The sequence below is a fragment of the Podarcis raffonei genome, chromosome 3, assembly GCF_027172205.1.
Source record: "Podarcis raffonei isolate rPodRaf1 chromosome 3, rPodRaf1.pri, whole genome shotgun sequence".
Taxonomy (NCBI): Eukaryota; Metazoa; Chordata; class Lepidosauria; order Squamata; family Lacertidae; genus Podarcis; species Podarcis raffonei.
Window position 1 is genome coordinate 62,185,580 of NC_070604.1, and position 17,972 is coordinate 62,203,551.

Below are 17,972 nucleotides of genomic sequence, written 5' to 3' on the forward strand. Positions count from 1 at the left end.
CTTGAAATGAAGGATAGTATCTCATCCACCCCACTCTGAGTATCAATAACAATTGCATGACTTTGAAACAGCCCAAGACCATCCGCTCCAGTGCACTTCATAACTGAGGAGGGATTAGAACAGGATTTCTCTAGTCATTACTAGGCTACAACTCCCATCAACCCTGGCCTTTGGCCATGCTGGCTGGGGCTAACATAGTCCAAGAACATAAACCACATGAGGTACCCCACAACACTCAGCAGAGGCTGTCCAACATCATTCTATGGTCTTGTATTTCACATTTTTCCAGACCTTTTGGGGTGATTTGGAAACTCATTCCATAGACAATGGTTAAAAAATTAATAATTACAACTCTAATTTCAACATTTTAAAATCACAATTCAATAGACGAATTCAATTTGGGTTTCCATAGCAACCTCGCCGACTTCTTCATTAGCATGACCTATATTTGGCAATGCTTAAAAAATTGAGACAGTTCTCTGGGGAGAAATTCTCCTTTGTGAGAATCATACATTCATTTTGAGTTGTTATGCCGGCACATTGTTTCTGCAAGGAAAGCAGTTTCAGCAGTTGGGTGGATTGGCAGAACAGTTTGTGAAGCAATTAGCAGTGAAGCCCTAAGCAGGCTTACTCAGAAGTAAGTCCCATTGAGGCTCCATGGGGCTTATTCTCAGGACTAGAACTGTGCCCTAAAATAACCATTCTTGGCCCCATTGAGTCACACTTAACTAGGGACTGAGCCTTTAGTATGCTCTGTGGAACACCCTACCAGCAGCGGTTCAGCAGGAACCATCCCCATCTTCTTTTAGATGTCTTCTGAAATATGTTATGTAGGGAGTCATTAGCAACATGATTTTCTCCCTTTAAACAACCAGTATTTACTGATGTTTCACTGATGTTTTTAGTTATGGTTTTACAGATAATCTACTGGTTTTATGATATATTGTATGCTGTATATTGCTTTGATATACTTTATTAAAGCGCATATTCTAAACTATAAAGATTTCAACAAAGAAATGTGCATGAGCTGTTCCTGTGATCTGGAACCCTGAGTTACAGCTCATGTGGACAGCTTCTGTGCATCTGGCCAGCTGCCCTGCTACAGATATCATGGGACAATAGGGCAAGTGGAGGCTAGTTCACACAGCCTCTATCTCCTGCCTTATTCAATGACAATTGTGTGTTTTGGATAATAGGTCTGGTGCTTTTGCAATATCTGTTTCATATACAAACATATAAACAGTGGCTATTGTAAGCAAATGACATCTATACCAGGAATCACAACTACCAATCCTTCCTCATTTACTAATCCTGTCTCTTTGCCCTGCTTCAGGTTCTCCTGGATGTGACATTGGCCAAGTCTGGAGAGCGATTCTGGGACATTAAGGACCATTAAATCCTCCTGTTATATTTCTGTAAATTAGGTTTACTAGGCACAACCAGAAGGCCTGCTTCTGCTAACTGAGACAGCCACAGTCACAACATTACCCCCTAAATTCTGTTTTTTGTTCCAAGGATCATTAATGTTACTGACTTATCTTATATTGATTTACACGGCAGACGCACCCAGTCTTCATTGATTGGTTAGAAAAGACCAAAGAGTAGGCTGCCTCAGTAGGCTGGTCCTTCCTATTCTTCCTCTCAGGCTCATCTAAATAAATGCAGACGTGCAGCATGTGAGTTCTTGTCAGGCGAGGATGTTTACAATGTAAATGCTGAAGAATAGGTTTCCATTGTTTATTCAATGTAAAACAGAACTAAATATGAAGAACATCTGGTGTCAAGGCCTCTACTTACCCCAAAAAGGGTTGCCACCCTTCCCAAAAAGAAATCTGTCAGGGTGTACACACACACACACACACACACACACACACACACACACACACACACACGTGAAAAAGAAAATCTTGTAAAACAGGAAAGTTATCAAATGAAACATTGTTAGATGCACATATCATTTGCTAACTGAAACTAAAAGCTTTGTATTTTGCTAATAGGGATGTTAAAAGTGATGTCAGAGATATCACTTACAAAAAGTTGTTCTTGTGCATACATTTGTTCAAGCTTTAAACAGTGCTGGCAGCTTAGTAACATTGCCAACCTTTCCTGGCAAGGCACTTGACCATTTAAGAACCCAGGGACAAGGAGAACATCTGCAGTCAAAGCTTTTCATATACTTTTCCTATATATATTTCAATTTCTGAATGCCTACACTTATGAAAGACACAGAAGCCCAGTCAGACAAAGTTGTCTGTGTATGTGTGTGCATGTTGTTACAGGAATCATGCAGCAGCTTTTAGGGCTCTGAGTGAATAATAATAATAATAATAATATGTTTCAAGGCTTGAACTAGTTTCAGGCTATGACCCCAGTTTGATAGGGCATGTTTTGCGTAAGAAACCAAGGAACGGTTTTGTAATACTTTCATGTGTGGTGCTCTTTGTAGCATAGCTAGATGATGGGAAACATAAATTACAATGTTGTGACAAAGCAAGAACAGGAGTTATGGTTTTGCGTAGACAACCGTTGGCAAACATGCGGGTACATACAGTAATGAATGCTTGTGATGAGGTAAAGAACAGAGTATGTGAGGCACATTTGCAAAGCAGAACATTGCTATCCATTCATTAATAGCTATATTGAAGAGAAATAAAAGCTTCCCACATCTGGCTCTTCAGACATTCAGCTTCTGCTCCTATCAGTCTCAGCCAGCATGGCCAAATGTCAGGTATGATGCAAGTTCAAGCCCAATTTTAAAATCATTACAAATCAAGACTGGAAAAACATGGAAGGTCAACACAAGAAAACACTAGAATGAAGCCATTTGTCAACAATGTCATCAAAGTTGTCTGAGAAAAAGCGAGTAAGCGAAGGATACAATTCCAGAGAATTTAGAAGCAACTATGGCCAACTTTCCACATCACTGCATCTGCTGATTTCTGCTAGTAACACAGCATTTGAAGTCATCTAGCCTTTCAAAAAGGGCATTAAAGAATCCTGATAATGTGGAACACTTAGGTGTGAGCAGTTGCTCATACATAGGCATCACTTTGCAGACATCCATGCTCAAATGTGTGGACATCAAAACAGAGCACCACACTAAAACTGGGCCAGGAGTCATGGCCAAGAAAGTCTATGTGGACTGAATTTGTATTTGGGATGTTGCAGATCATTTTAATTGTTTTGTTTTGTTTTAAATTGCTGTTTTAAAAAACTTCGACACCATTTTTTATTTTGTTATTTGAGCATATAAAGAGATGTGATAAAAATGTGCTGCATCAATATAACACCAATGGTATTGGGCTGTGAATATGGTACCATTAACTGATTGCTGGTAGAGTAACACTTTCCTAAGTGCTACAGTTGTTATAAATACTCTCCTCTACCAAGTGATGCCTTCAGTAGCATTTCAGGATTCTGGAGACTATTGGGGCAGGCACCCTCAAAGGCATATAAACAGAGAACTCTTTTGCGGTGCAACAGATATTCTTAGGTGCTCTGTGCAAAGTGAAAATGGCAGTGCTGCTGCTGGGCTGTCGTCAGTTCCGGATTTAGAGTGCTGTGTTGAGAGGGTGACAAATAATACTAATACTAATACTTATAATAATGCATATTTATTATATTTAGGGGGTGCCAAATTTTGTTCTCGTTCAGGGCACCATACAGTTGTACTTTGGTTGTCGAACGGAATCCATTCCGGAAGTCCATCCGACTTCTGAAAACGTTCAGCAACCAAGGCACGGCTTCCAATTGGCTGCAGGAGCTTCCTGCACTCAATCAGACGCGTCGGACATTCGGGTTCCAAAGAACGTTCACAAACCGGAACTCTCACTTCCAGGTTTGTGGCATTTGGGAGCCAAAACATTTGAGTTGCAAGGCGTTCTGGATCCAGGGTATGACTGTATTACCAAAGTCTGCCTCTGGTGGCCTTTGCTGGTCTCAGAACTCTTGCAAATGGCCAGTCCTGCCACCCTCTGGATCTGGCCTTAGATACCTGATTTCTGTTCCTAGAGCTCCCTTACCTAAATATGCAAAATACAGCTGAATCGTTTAATTGAACCATCTATTAGACAGGAAGAAGGAAGACGGGTGCCAAATTATCCATTACTGGGAGAGGCACTAAGGGTATTATCACTTACTCTGCCTCCAGTGGGCCCCCACTGCTGGTTTTTCAAGCTGAATTCTCATGACATTAGCCACATTCCATACTGATCCTGTAGTTTCTTGACAAACGCCAGTCTTTGCCACATTTCCCCCCACAAACCAGCTTCGATCCGACTAGAAAACTGGATGTGGAATAAGTGGTTAAGCAACCCTCTGAGACAACTCCATGGATAAGAGCTCTGAGGATTGCAGGGGCAGGGAAACAGAAGAGGCCATGCTCATCAGGTGAAGATGTCCCCACTCCCTCTCTGATGCGAACACCTTCATGCATACTTCTTGAAACGCAGCAAGTGGTGGAAATGACCTCGCTGCATTTTCAATATGCCCTAAGACTAGTTGCAGGTGTCTCCTGCCAGCAACTGCTGCAGTCCTGGGTTTCTGCACAGGGATGGCTTCTGACAACTACTGCAGTGCTTGTTCATGTACAATGAACATAATAGTTGTGTATATGAAGTAAAAAAATCACCTCATGAGTTATTGTGTCAAGGAAGTAGGAATTAAGGACTGGAAAACGAAAGGGTCTTCTTGTTTCCTCATGTTTGACATGTTGGAGCCATGTTCTAAATGGTTTTTAAAAAAATAAAAAACAAAATAAAATTGAACCAGCCAGCCTCTAAAAAAGGAAAGCTATAAACTACAGGCCTTTAATATGCTGAGATCTTGTTGGCTTAACTGTACTCATTAAGAAGATGGTCATAGATCTTTGAAATCAAAGTATATTTCCTTTCTGGCTGAAGAGTAATATAAAAAGGTACTCAGGGATCTATACCAGTAATGAAAAGTAAGTACTCTATAGGGTTTTCGAAAGATAGCTTATTACTGCCCAGCTTGTAACAGCAGTTAAGTGGTTTGCTTCTACAGGCTAAGTTAGGTGGGGGGAGCTTAATTTTCTACTCTTGGGAAGTTTATGGATATGTGCCTTATACACAACCAGATGCCTCAAACATAAGAAAGGATTAACACGAGTCTCAGGAGCATCTTTCTCCACAAATACTTTTGTTTTTTAAATGCCTCTTCACTAGCACATGTGTATAGTTTGTTTTTTCTTATCATGACCCTTAGGGTCAAAAATAAACACAAGAAAATGATTGAAAGGAGGCACAATAAATAGTTTACCTCAGATGAAATGTCTGCTTGTCTTCCAGCCAGAATCCTATCAAAATAGCTCCTGGCACTATATGGGAGACCAAAATTTATAGTAAGAAGAGGTCTAGGCCACTGAAAGCTGGCCAAAATGTCTCTCATCTGCTGGTGATTATAGCTCTGAGCATCAGCATTCTGCCACCTAGTAGGGGCAGAAGGAGGGCCAGGGATGAAAATAGACTACTTCTGCAGTTGGGTGGATATAATTGGTGGAGGCAACTGGGAAGGGAGGTTTGCTTCACCAGTTATTCTCCCTCATGGTAAGATTATGTAGGATGGCCAAGGGGAAGAAAGTTCTTGGGTGGAGTGTTCTACTTTCAGGCTAGGAGGCTTTTTTTCTAATGCTGTATCGACAATTTCTCCCACACTTTCCCCACTAATATAAATTTATGAGGAAATTGCATTTGAAAGCAAGAAAAAGCTTCAGTGAAATTCTTATGGGTGGGGGACATAGCTCTTGGGAACACAAGAAGTGCCTTTACACTGAGTCAGATCATTGGTCCATTTAGCTTTCTGTTGTCTACACTGACTGGCAGTGATTCTCCAGGGCAGGCACCCTCAAATTCAGCCTTCCAGCTGTTTTGGGACTACAACTCCCATCATCCCTGACCACTGGTCCTGTTAGCTAGGGATGATGGGAGTTGTAGTCCCAAAACAGCTGGAGGGTCCAGTTTGGGGGCGCCTGCTCCAGGGTGTCAGACAGGGACGTCCTCAGCCCTACTTGGAGATGTTAGGGGTTGAACCCAGGTAGATGCTGTACTACTGAGCTATTTGTTTTGCATTCCTTACTTTCAAAGCCACGGGATGTTTGTGAGTGTCCTTTATGTCATTCTCCAAATCATTATCTCAGATGGTCTGCAGTCCCCAGCTCCCTTCAGTGCCTGCATTTCCTGAATACCCCATGGCATCCTCAGCAGGGAAGCTGCCTACTGTGTGTCTGACAGTTGTTCATCATCATCTTTTTTTAAAGAAATCAGTGCTGGGAGATCTTTTTTAAAAGAAAAAGGAAAAAAAAGTTGAAGCCTTTCTTACTTTTAGAGAAATTCTAAGAAGACACGACCATTCATGTTTTGTTGAATGCATTTGTGGCCTTGAAATATCTTGCTGTAGTTTGTTGACAAAATAACAGGCCGTTTCACAACTGCAAAGTACTTCTGTAACACACTGCAATGCATCCGAAGTCAGGTGAAAGCTGGTTCCTCTCAGACAAGCTGGCGTCCCCTGTGGGTTCAGCATCCTAACAGTTCTGGATTCCTGGTCCAATTTCACTGCTTCCATGCACTTCTCTGTAATGAGCAATGTGCTATTGTGCTCTGGCAGCAATCAGTCCACTTCTTGCATTTCTACTTGGCTTTGAAATGGACAGCATCAAGCTACACTTGTTTTCACCTGTGCCTTCCAGAGACCTTTACGAACCATTCCTAACATGTGTGAGAAGAGATTAGAGTGCTGGACTAGGACTTTGGAGATCCAGCTTCAAATCTCCACTTAGCCATGAACTCATTGGGTGATCTTAGTCCGGTCCTATCACCATCTCTCAGCCTAACCTACCTTGCAGATTTGTTGTGGGATAGAATGAAGAGGGAGAGAACAATGCATGCCACCTTGAGCTCCTTGGAGGAACGGCAGGATAGAAATGTAATAATAAAAATAAACTTAAACGCACAGCTCAACGCTTCTGTACAAAGGTGAGTGCACTTTGTACTATGGGAATGACCATGCAAGAGATGGGTATCTGGAAGTGGAAAGTAAAATTTAAAAGATATTTGCATGATCTTTCTAGCAAAATGCACACACCTTCATGCGCAAGTGCAGATTTGCCCAGAGGACAATTTAACATGATCAGCACTACAACCCTCAGACACAGCTGTGAGAGGGTGTCATCTCTGCTTATGTCTCTTAACTATGCTCTGTGCTGATGCTTCCAGAAAAAGCAACCAATCAGGAAGCACCCATGCTCCTTCAAGCCAGCACAACAAAACCGGATTGAACTGGAAAGGTCGCGGGGAAAAGATCATTGGTCTCCATCCAGTGTTTTTGAATTTGCAGTTGACATGTAGGGAAGCAAATCAGCGCTCCTGTATCTCCAGCCTAGGCGCAACCCAATCCCTTCCTATTTATATTTACAAATGTAATTCAAACTGTCACATGATTTCCCTTTATATAACTTTGGACGAGAACTAATAGTTCAGTCCTGGTGTAGAAATCCATGCGATTGCAAGAATGCAGTGTGAAGTTCTCAAGCACTGGCAAGCTACCTCACAAACTCCAGTATAGGATCCCTGGATTCGACTTCCAGGTATCCATCTCTTGCATCCCCATTTGTGCACCACATTAATTTGCCACTTCAATTCCCAGCACATTCACTTGGCATTTGTTTTAACAGGGCTGGCTTGCAAGTCACTAAATGTGTTTCGGGTAACAGCCCAGGAGTGTTTACACCAGGGCTGCCCAACAGCGATCTGCCAAGATGAATGCCATGGATGCTCTCATGCCAAGTGCCTCCTATATTTTTGCAGTCACTGACTGGTAGCAAAAATTGAGATTTATAGATCCTTGGTGGGATGTTCTACCTGGTTGATGGGATTTGCAAGGTGCTTTTGCACCAATAATTCTGAGTGGGCCTGGTTTATATTAATTTCAGCCTAGCTTGTTAAGGATAGGGATAATTGTTGTGATGTACAGGAAGCCTTTGCATCACTTAGCGACAATACACAGATTAGATGGTAAGGATGTACCTGAATAGTGAACTCAAATGATGTGTTATGATGGCCAAGCATGATAAACAAGAAGAGAACTCCTAAAGAGTGCAGAAATAGGGAAGCACAGTTGGTTGGGGGGGGTTGCAGGGGGAAGAAACCCCAACCTAGCTCAATGAGATCTGAGTATGCTCCGTGGCACAGATTGCTGTTGGGGTGAAACGGGCTATCCAGAAAGAAGGCATAGCAACATTTTGCTGCAGCAGGTACCACTTGCCGGTACTAGTAGCCATTTACACAACTGCTAGGCCTTAATTGTACTTGATGGCTCCAGAGTTCAGGTCCACTGCCAGGGGGTGGCATGGCTAGGCATTTACCCAAACTCAAGTAATCAAAGGGCTCATAGATGAGAACCTCCTGGCTCTGCTGCTGCTCCTTGTTTCTGCTGCCACCCATTTACCCAAAGCAGGAGGTTTCCTAAGCAGCGGCAGCAGAGATTGGGGTGGGGAAAAGAGCTACTGTCCCTTTGCCTCCTCAGCAGCTCTCTCTGCTGCACACTCTCTCTCCTTCCAGCATGTAATCAGAAGCAACAGTGGCAGCAACTGTGGCAAGGAGGATGAGAGACCTCTGAAGAATAAGAGGGGACATGTCTGTGGGCGTCTCAGTGTGGTGGTGTGGTGGTTAGAGTGCTGGAGTGGGAAACCAGGGTGCAAATCCTCACTCAGTGGTTGACCTTGGACCAATCACTGCCTCTCAGCCTGACCTATCTCAAAGGGTTGTTGTGGGAATTAAACAAAGATGCGGAAACCATGTGTGCTATCTTCCTTGAGTCCTTTGAAGAAAAATGTGAGATATGGACACAATAATTAAAATCAAATTTAAATCAATAGCACCTTGGTTGTTTTTTTAAACATCCCCTCCAATGGGGAAAAACACCCTACAAATGTTATTTCATTCCCAGCGATGTAGCTTGGGACTAGTCAAGAGCAACCAGCCATGGGCTCAGTCAACTTCCTGGGTGTTTTTCTCACTGCTTTGAGCAGCCTGACAGGACACACACTGCATGGCTAGCTGCTGTGTTTGGCTTGTTTAGTGACAGGCTGTGCGAGCCTGATTGTGACTCAGCAGGAAGAGCGTTGACCTAGGAGAATTGGCTTTAAAAATAATCTCAGTCATGGCATCATTCTTGGGCCTCGAGCAAGTCCCAATCTGTCAGCCTCTATTCCCCAGAATTAAAATGAGAACATTAATTCTTTGCCTCGCCAGAGGCATCGGGAGGGTAAATGAGATGAAGACTTTAGAGTGGTTTACACTCTAAAAATACCATAAAATGTTACGAGTGTGGCAGTGTTGTCCCCCCCCCCCTTCTTCTTTACCATAAGCTACTTCTGTCTTTGAGGGGAATAAGTGGCCATCTGTAATAGTCATTTCTCATTCTTCCGTAGGGGGCAAAACATAACCTACAAAGAGGGCAAGAAGGAGGGAGAGTGAAATTTTTATCACTTGGGTTGGTTAATGCGCCCAACTAAAGCTTTCAGTAATTATAAATGGAAGAACAAACTGAGCCGCAGGCTGGACCATCAATGGTTGTTCCGGTTTTTGTTTTTGTTTTAATGGCAGAATCTGATTTATGAGATCTGACTGGAGTAAACCCTCACAAAAGAAACACCCCAGGAAACATACTCTGCATCCTACAACAGAGGAAAGCAGAGAGTGGGATGGATTCATGCAGTGTCCTCTAACAGGGGCACAGGATCAAGAGGGCTCTACTGTGCTTTTGCTCTCGGATTTAGAAGAGAGCTTACATAGGGCAGCAGGCAACCAAAACAGCTCTGCAGCCAGCAGACAGCCCCAGCTGAAAACATCAACAGCAATGACACGTGTGAACCAATGCGACAACAAGGTCTTATTAATAACCCAGAGGTATGCCTACGTTGGGTCCTTTGCATACAGGGAAATAGTGTAGATGATGGCCAAGGTTTTTTCATTTAAGAGAAGCAAACAAGCCTTCAGATTTCTCAGTCATCAATTTTATCTCTGTAAACACCTCCTCCCTTCCACATGGCCAACCCAAATGATTTCCTTATCTTTCTCCTTACCTTCCTACACCTCCTCCTACAGCTAGCAAGTCTGTTTAGTTTTCCTTTTTTAGCATTGGGCGGTCACTTACTATAGGCCACTCTGGGGGGCAAGTGCCTCCCCCAACAAGGAGTTCATGCCACTTGCCCCCTACAACCATTTTCTGGATTTCTGTCATTAACAAATACTGTTATTTTTCTTTTAGATATCTTGACACGGGGGACACAACTTGCCCACCTAGAAATATAAGTTGATCTTCCTGTGCCCCCTCCCTCCAAAATTCCGGTGCCACCATTGCCACTTAAAGGTAAAGGTACCCCTGCCCGTACGGGCCAGTCGTGTCCGACTCTAGGATTGTGCGCTCATCTCACTTAAGAGGCCAGGAGCCAGCGCTGTCCGCAGACACTTCCGGGTCACGTGGCCAGCGTGACGAAGCTGCTCTGGCGATCCAGCACCAGTGCAGCACACGGAAACACCATTTACCTTCCCACTATAAAGCGGTACCTATTTATCTACTTGCACTTAGGGGTGCTTTTGAACTGCTAGGTGGGCAGGAGCTGGGACCGAAAGACGGGAGCTCACCCCACCGTGGGGATTCGAACCATCGACCATACGATCGGCAAGTCCTAGGCACTGAGGTTTTACCCACAGCGCCACCCACGTCCCATTGCCACTTACACAACACCAAAAAAAGAGGAAATGCATCACACGCCCCAAAAGGGAGCAAAAGATGACACATATCATTTCCATGTAACTGGAGTTGTTATTATTATTTTGTATTTTGTATTACATGGGCTTAACAACTTCTGCAAACGCTCTATCATGTTGCATGAGAGAGAGAGAGCTTGTATATTAAAATTGAATCCTTTAAAAAGCAAGTCGGGAAGATTCACAGAAGTAGTTTCCTTAGTGGTTTTCTCGAACATTTTGACCACTCTGACCCCCTGATCATCATCATTATTTTATTTGTATGCCATCTTTCCATAGATCAAACCATGCTCAAGGCAACTTACAACATGAAAAAATACATACAGTAATTACAAAGATAACCAAAGTTAGGGTTGTCATACATGCAGATTTCAAAGATGGAATTGATGTCTGGGGTGGCGGTGGGGATTTCCAAAAGGTGGCGCTTTAGAAAGATCACAGTTTTTTGGCTTTCGGGGTGTCCTGGTTTTTACTTTTTGAAATATGGCTACCCTACCAAAGTAGTCAAACAATAAATAAACACCAGAAAGTACATAATCAAAATAAACTATTTCCATATAAATCATAATAAGATCTAAAAATAAAAATACAAAAAATAAAATAAATAACAGCAACAACCCAACTCCAGGAAAAACTCCTAAACAACACCCTAGCCCAAGAGTCAGCAGCCTTGGCTTTTGTACCTGGAGTCAGTCAGGGCTCCATCCTATGAGGCCAAGTGGGAAAAGGTCAGCAAGGCAGAGAGCATGTCTTCCAGGACTCACAGCAGTGATAGCACGCAGTGTAGTAGTTTATTTCATTCTTCCTCTTTCTCAACCCATGGTCCCAGTTCAATGCAGAAGTGCATGTAATTATAAAGCACAGCCTGTGGGAGATGCTGGACCATGTGGCTTAACTGGAAGTAGAGAGACTAAAGTCAAGCTTTCTGGAGAGACCTGCAGATCCATGGGTGCCCTTTCTTAACTACATAATGGCCATGACTTCTAAAAATAAAGCTTGGGGTGTTGAATAAGCCTCCCTGGCATTGCTGCAGTAAAATGGTGGACTGCAACTGACATAAGAGTGTTTTTGACTATGTGGTGCGCCCCTTCTTGCACAGTCCCTGCTGGGCTTACTTTGCTGCAGTGGCAGCACTTCAAGCAGCACTGAGAGCCATGGCCTAGTGGTTTTTCCAGTTTCCCACAATGCCCTGCAGCAATACTAGGCCATGGGTTTTGTGGGTGGCTAAATCCATCTGCCTGAAGATGCTTTGGAGTGCCAACTCTGAACACAGATTAAGGAGAATCCAAGGTAGACTCAACCAAGTATGCCAGGTGCTGCTGCCAGCCCTTCTATGCATGTGAGAAATAGATGTGAGCAAGTTCAATTCCAAACCAGCATGTTATTCCACCACTGTTCCCCTTGGTTTCTCATACATGATGCCTAAGAGGATTTTCCTTTTGAATAAATTGTGCCACAGAAAACGAAAACGGAATTAGTCTAAATTTAATGGAAGGAATACAACTGCAGGGCTGCGGCCCACAACTCAATTACTTTGGAGTAAGTGGGTTGTAGATTGCTTCCTTTGTGACCGGTTTAGTGCTGCTCGACTCTCATGACAGCATTACATCACCCAGATGCTTAGAATTATTTTTTGTTAATGCCGTCTTGCTACTAACTGGCAGAGAACAATAATGGGCCAACTCTACCGATTTTTATTTGTTTGCAAATACAGAATGATGCGAATGGACTGTGGGGGGGGGGAGCCCCAGGGTGTTTTATGAAGGAAACATTTGTTCCTTTGGTTCTTCAACCAAGTATTTCAAAGTAAAGCTTGCATGTGCATTAAGCTTAGCTGAAAATGAATTGTGTAGGATTGCTTGCAGGGGGAGCCGCATAGAGAAATGGGCTATTGACGCCTCTTCCTTTAAAATGCTTCACATTCCTATTCATAGACTTTTATTGGCATGGCACATGAGGGGAAAATAAAAGAGCAACACAGGAAAGAAAGGAAGGGGAGAGTAGGAGTTTCAGTGCTAAGTTATGCACAGGAAGAGAAGGCAACAGCAGGAGGGTAGCTTGTTTCATCAAACCTCCACAAATAGTTCTTCCCAGTATCACCACAAATTTTTATGTCACATGTAAACAGGGGTGAAAATGTTTGCCTCACTTCCAATGAGGCAATCTGTAGCACAGTGCACAGTCTGAATATTGCCCATCCCTTAGCAAAATGCCTTGTGGAGAGAAGAGAGAGGAATCACATTGTTCACGTGATTAAAAAAAGAGAGGGAAAGGGTGGTGACTTGCCAATCATCCCCTGCTCTCTGGAATAGCATGTTTCACGTGAAAATACAGACCCTATGAAAAATTTTAGCACAGCAGCACCAAAAATATCATTCAAAACAGGGCAGCAGGATGAACATGAAAAGGAAGGGGAAGCAACGGAGGAAAGCCCACTGTTCAAAGTCTCCACAATTAGAATGTAGCTAACAGGCTGAAAAGCACAGAGGCACCGTGTTTACACTTGTCACAAAGGATGTATGACTCTTGCTGGATATATTGCTCTGCACTGTGTTCTGCCCATTGTGTGGTTTAATAGCTTCAACTGAAGTCAGCAAGATTCCACTGTGCTGTCAACAAAGCAGGGGTCAGATGATAGCATCAGACATTATCGTTCAGCATTGTACAGGCTATTATGAAAGGAGCAGCAGGGGGAGAACATGGAATCAGAGAATCAATGCAACCCTCCATTCACATTGTAATCATTATAACCATAATACAAAACATTAGGTAAGATATGCATGGAAGGCATGGGGGAAATAAAATTAAAGCAACGTTTTCTGCGCTTGTGTACTTTTGCAATGCGACTCAGTTGGCAATCTATAACTTAATTGGTTTGGAGAGGAAGCGGGAATTTGGTGATCAAAATATCATACTGGTTTTTTTTACCCAAAGACAGGTCCACCAGGAAGTAATTGGTGTGTGTGTGTGATGTGTGCATGTGCACACAAAGATGGGGCACAATGCAGCCCAAATTAAGCTGATTCCCACCGATAGTGGCAGGGAGTAGCCAATGCCTTGTGATGGAGCCAGGGACTGGATAAAGCTTATCAGGGAATCCCATTCGAAGACCGGTTGCACATCTTTTGTTGTAAATTCAAATGTAGGCAACATTTCTATACTTACGTACTTGGCACACTGGGACTTTGCGTCAAGGTGCCTAGAATTGTGCTGCTTGTAATCTAAGCAATGGACATGTATCAGGCTGCAGAGCAGAGAGAGAAAGAGGGAGAGGGAGAGGGAAAAGAACTAGGGCTATTCTGTTACCTCTGCTGACAGGCCTTTGGCCTTCCTTCAGCTGGCATCTGGCAGCAGCCATTCCATCAAGCTGCAGGGCTATTATATTGCCAAAGCTGCCTCTCTCAGCTGTCACCTAGCAGTAAGCACTCTATCACACTCCCTGTACTATTTCCAACCCAGCTGATGGTTACAAGAGCTTTGGCTTTAAGATCTAGTGTCTGAGCTTTCTTTTTCCTTCCTTCCTCTCAATTCCTATTTTCTTGTATGTCTTTTAAATTGTAAGCTGAGTGGCAGGGAAGATCATTACATGGAGCCTTTTCAGCTAAAGATCTAGGTAAATAGACAGACAGACAGCATGAAAGTATTTTTTGGATATAACAAGTATTAATAGTTCTTTGTCCCAAATTTAGACTGAGTTAGGTTTAGAAAAATCTTTATTCTTTGAAGAATGCTTCTTGGGATGGAGTTGAGGTGAGGGTTGAAGGTGATAAGCTTATAGGGGGCCCACTAGGGGGCGCATTGGATGATGGCCGACAATACCATCTCTCCGACCCACACGGGGTAATTAAGAGGCTGTTATGGGAGTAGGCAGCCTCCCTTGTTGCCCCAAGGAAATGGGGAACACTGCCCTTGCCTGCTGTGCCCATAAATCACCCCCTAATTCGAAAGAAGGGGGTGAGGGCCCTAGGCAGAATGCCCCCGTGTGGACCTCAGCTCTCCTGGACGCTGTCTCTGATCGCGCACTAGCTGCAGCAATTTGGAATAATTAATTACAAAAGAAGCAAATGCACATATTTCAAGTGAAGAAGGGGAGTGAAGTCTGCTAATTTAAGTGACCTCTGCGAAAGAAGACGATGGGTTGGAGAAACAGGAATATTTTACGATGAAGATACACCAAAGGCTGGGTATGTTGACAACGGGACTGAATGGGGGACGGGACCTTTTTTACTTTCTTTATATGTGATTTACAAGAACTCCTCCTCATTAGAATCGTCGGTTGAACTGACCCAAGCAGGATGATTAAGGTCTGTGTGGAGATAAACTTTAACCAAAAGTATACTTTATGGAGATCGAGAAGCAATAAGAGCTTTTGGGAATGGCGCAGTGTAATGGTTCTAGGGGTTGCTCGTGCATAAGTTGTCGCCACTCCTGGCTAGGTTACCTGGGTGAACCCTTTCTGTCTGGACAGCCTCTCTCCCGTGGCTGCCTCAATCGCTGGCAGAATCCGTCAGTGGGCGTTTCTTGAACTTCTTCCAGCAAAGAAGTTCTTGGACGCCTAGTCTCCTCCTACTCTCCCTGCGCGGAAGTCTTCTGCGCAGGGAGGGTGTGGGCAGCGGAGGACCCGTGCTCTCCCCGCTGGTCTCCGGCGAGGAGTCCTGGAGCCCCCTTGCCGATTCCCCCTTCTGCCCCCCTTCTCCACTGGTGCTACGCTGATTTCCTTCCCCAGCAGATGGACTGCCTCTCTCCCTACTGGGACCCTCTCCAGCATCCCTCTGGAGCCTTCCCTCCGCCTCTGGCTCCGATGGCAGTTCCCTGACATCCACCTCCCCCCCAGGACCCCCTCCATCCCCGGCCCAATTTTCCGATTCAACCTCGTCCCTTTCCTCGGCCGACGATGCAGGGAATCCCCTGAAGGAGCTGTCACCATCCTCTGAGGATTCAGAACCCGCTTCCCACCCGCTCCGATCTCTTCCCGCGGGGTGGGCCTCCCAGTCTGATTCTTCTCCCTCTGACACCTCCCCTTCCTCCTCTTTGGAGGCAGGGAAACCCATAAAGTCCCCTTCATCGTCTGTGGTCCCAAATTCTTCCTCCCAGAATCTCGCTAGTGGTTTTGGTTTATCCGGGAACAAACTGTGGAATTCTCCCACCAGATAGCCGTCCTTGATTGATTCAGCGGGGACCCACGTGTTTTCTGACCTGGGCTGATTAATCTCTTTTTTGTCCACAAAGAACATCGGACTGCCCCCCACCGCCTTTGATTCCCTTATGAACCCCCTCTTCAGGTTCTTGTCAATAAATTGCCGCAACTCCTGCATCTCCCAGTCAGACATGGCATACAGCTTACCCACCGGCAGCTGATCCCCTGGGAGTAAGTTGATTTGGCAGTCAAAGGGCCTATGGGGGGGTAGTCTATCCGCCTCCTTCTCGCTGAAGACTTCCTTCAGGTCAGCATATTGTGGTGGCACCTCCCCTTTTGTTTCCACCGCCAGCCCAGCCACCCTGGCCACTGTCATTCTTGGGTCCCCCCCCCCAGACAGTGTTCCAAGCAGTAAGCTGACCCAAAGGTGACTGACCGCTGATGCCATGACACTACTGGATCATGCAGTGCCAGCCAGCTCATCCCCAGTATTATTGGGGGTCCTGCCAGTGTGGCCACGTGAAAGGCAATGGTCTCCGTGTGCCTGGAAACCCTCATTCGCATTGGCGGGGTCTGGTGTGTCACCCCCCCCCCAGAAGTTCCCTGCCATCGATGGTGGTCACTTGCAAGGCAAAATCCAGGGGCAGCAGGTGGAGTTGGTGCTCCAGAGTGAAGTCCCTGCTGAAGAAATTGCAGGAGCTGCCCGAATCCAGCAGCCCCTCAACTTTGACTGGGTGCCCATTCGGGAGTTCTAGCACCACTTCTATGGCTATAGCTGCCTTGGGAGGGTCCAGCTGGGGCCAGGTTGCCCCTGCTGGTTGGCAGCCAGGCGTTGTCGTTTCCCTGCGCCTGCCCTTCCTCCCCCTTCTCCTCGCAGCTAGCAGCCCCCACCATCCCTTGCCAGGCCTTTCTTTGAGGGCAGACCCTGGCAGACCCTGGCCGCTGGCAGAGGAAACACTTCTTGATGGTTTTCCAATCCTTCCCCTCCCTCTTGCGACCTTCACTGGAGTTTGCGCGCCATCAATTTCCATTGGCTCAGCCGCCTGGGAAAGCTGTCTCGGTATTTCAGGAATGTGGTAGTCATGGCAACGTTCCCCTCTCACTTCGCGTTTCTCCTGAGCCCGCGCTTCCTGCCGTACTCCAATCGCAAGCACAGCCCTGGTCAGCTGATCCATCGACTGTGGGCGGGGCGCGCGGGACAACTCGTCATTCACAGTTGGGGACAACCCCTCCTTAAACAACATTTGTATCGGTTCAGAGTCCAGATCCCAGCCGAGCCGGTGGATCAACATCGCAAAGCGCGACTGGTAGTCTCTAACTGACAGGTTTCCCTGCTTGCACCCCATCAGTTCCCGCCGAGTCACACTTTGCTCCACTTCATTGGAATACATCACATTCATTGCCTGGAAGAATTTCTTAAGGTCCTTGAAGGCATCATTTTGCGTCGCCATTAGGGGCCTGATCCATTCGCGCGCCCCATCCTCCAGATGCCCCACAATGTAAGCTACCCTCTCCCCATCATCAGCAAAGTCATTATGCTGCAGTTCCAAAGAGTACTCTATTTTCGTTCGGAACGCACTGTAGTCCTGGGGTTTCCCCCCAAACTTGTGTACCAGCCCCGGTACTTTCCTTGCGATGGGGGTGGGTCTGACCTGCGCATCCTGAGCCCGTCTTTCGTCCAGCCGCGCCGTCAGGAGAGCTACATGCTGTTCCAAGTCTCGGTTCCTCTGTACCAGACTTTGCACTCCAGCTGCTTGCTCCGTCTCTCCAGCTGTCCTGGTTTGGCTCATTGTGCTGCCTCTCTGGGGCTGCGCACAAGCAACGTCGGTGACTGACGGATTGCTGTAATGGTTCTAGGGGTTGCTCGTGCGTAAGTTGTTGCCACTCCTGGCTAGGTTACCTGGGTGAACCCTTTCTGTCTGGACAGCCTCTCTCCCGTGGCTGCCTCAATCTCTGGCAGAATCCGTCAGTGGGCATTTCTTGAACTTCTTCCAGCAAAGAAGTTCTTGGACGCCTAGTTTCCTCCTACTCTCCCTGCACAG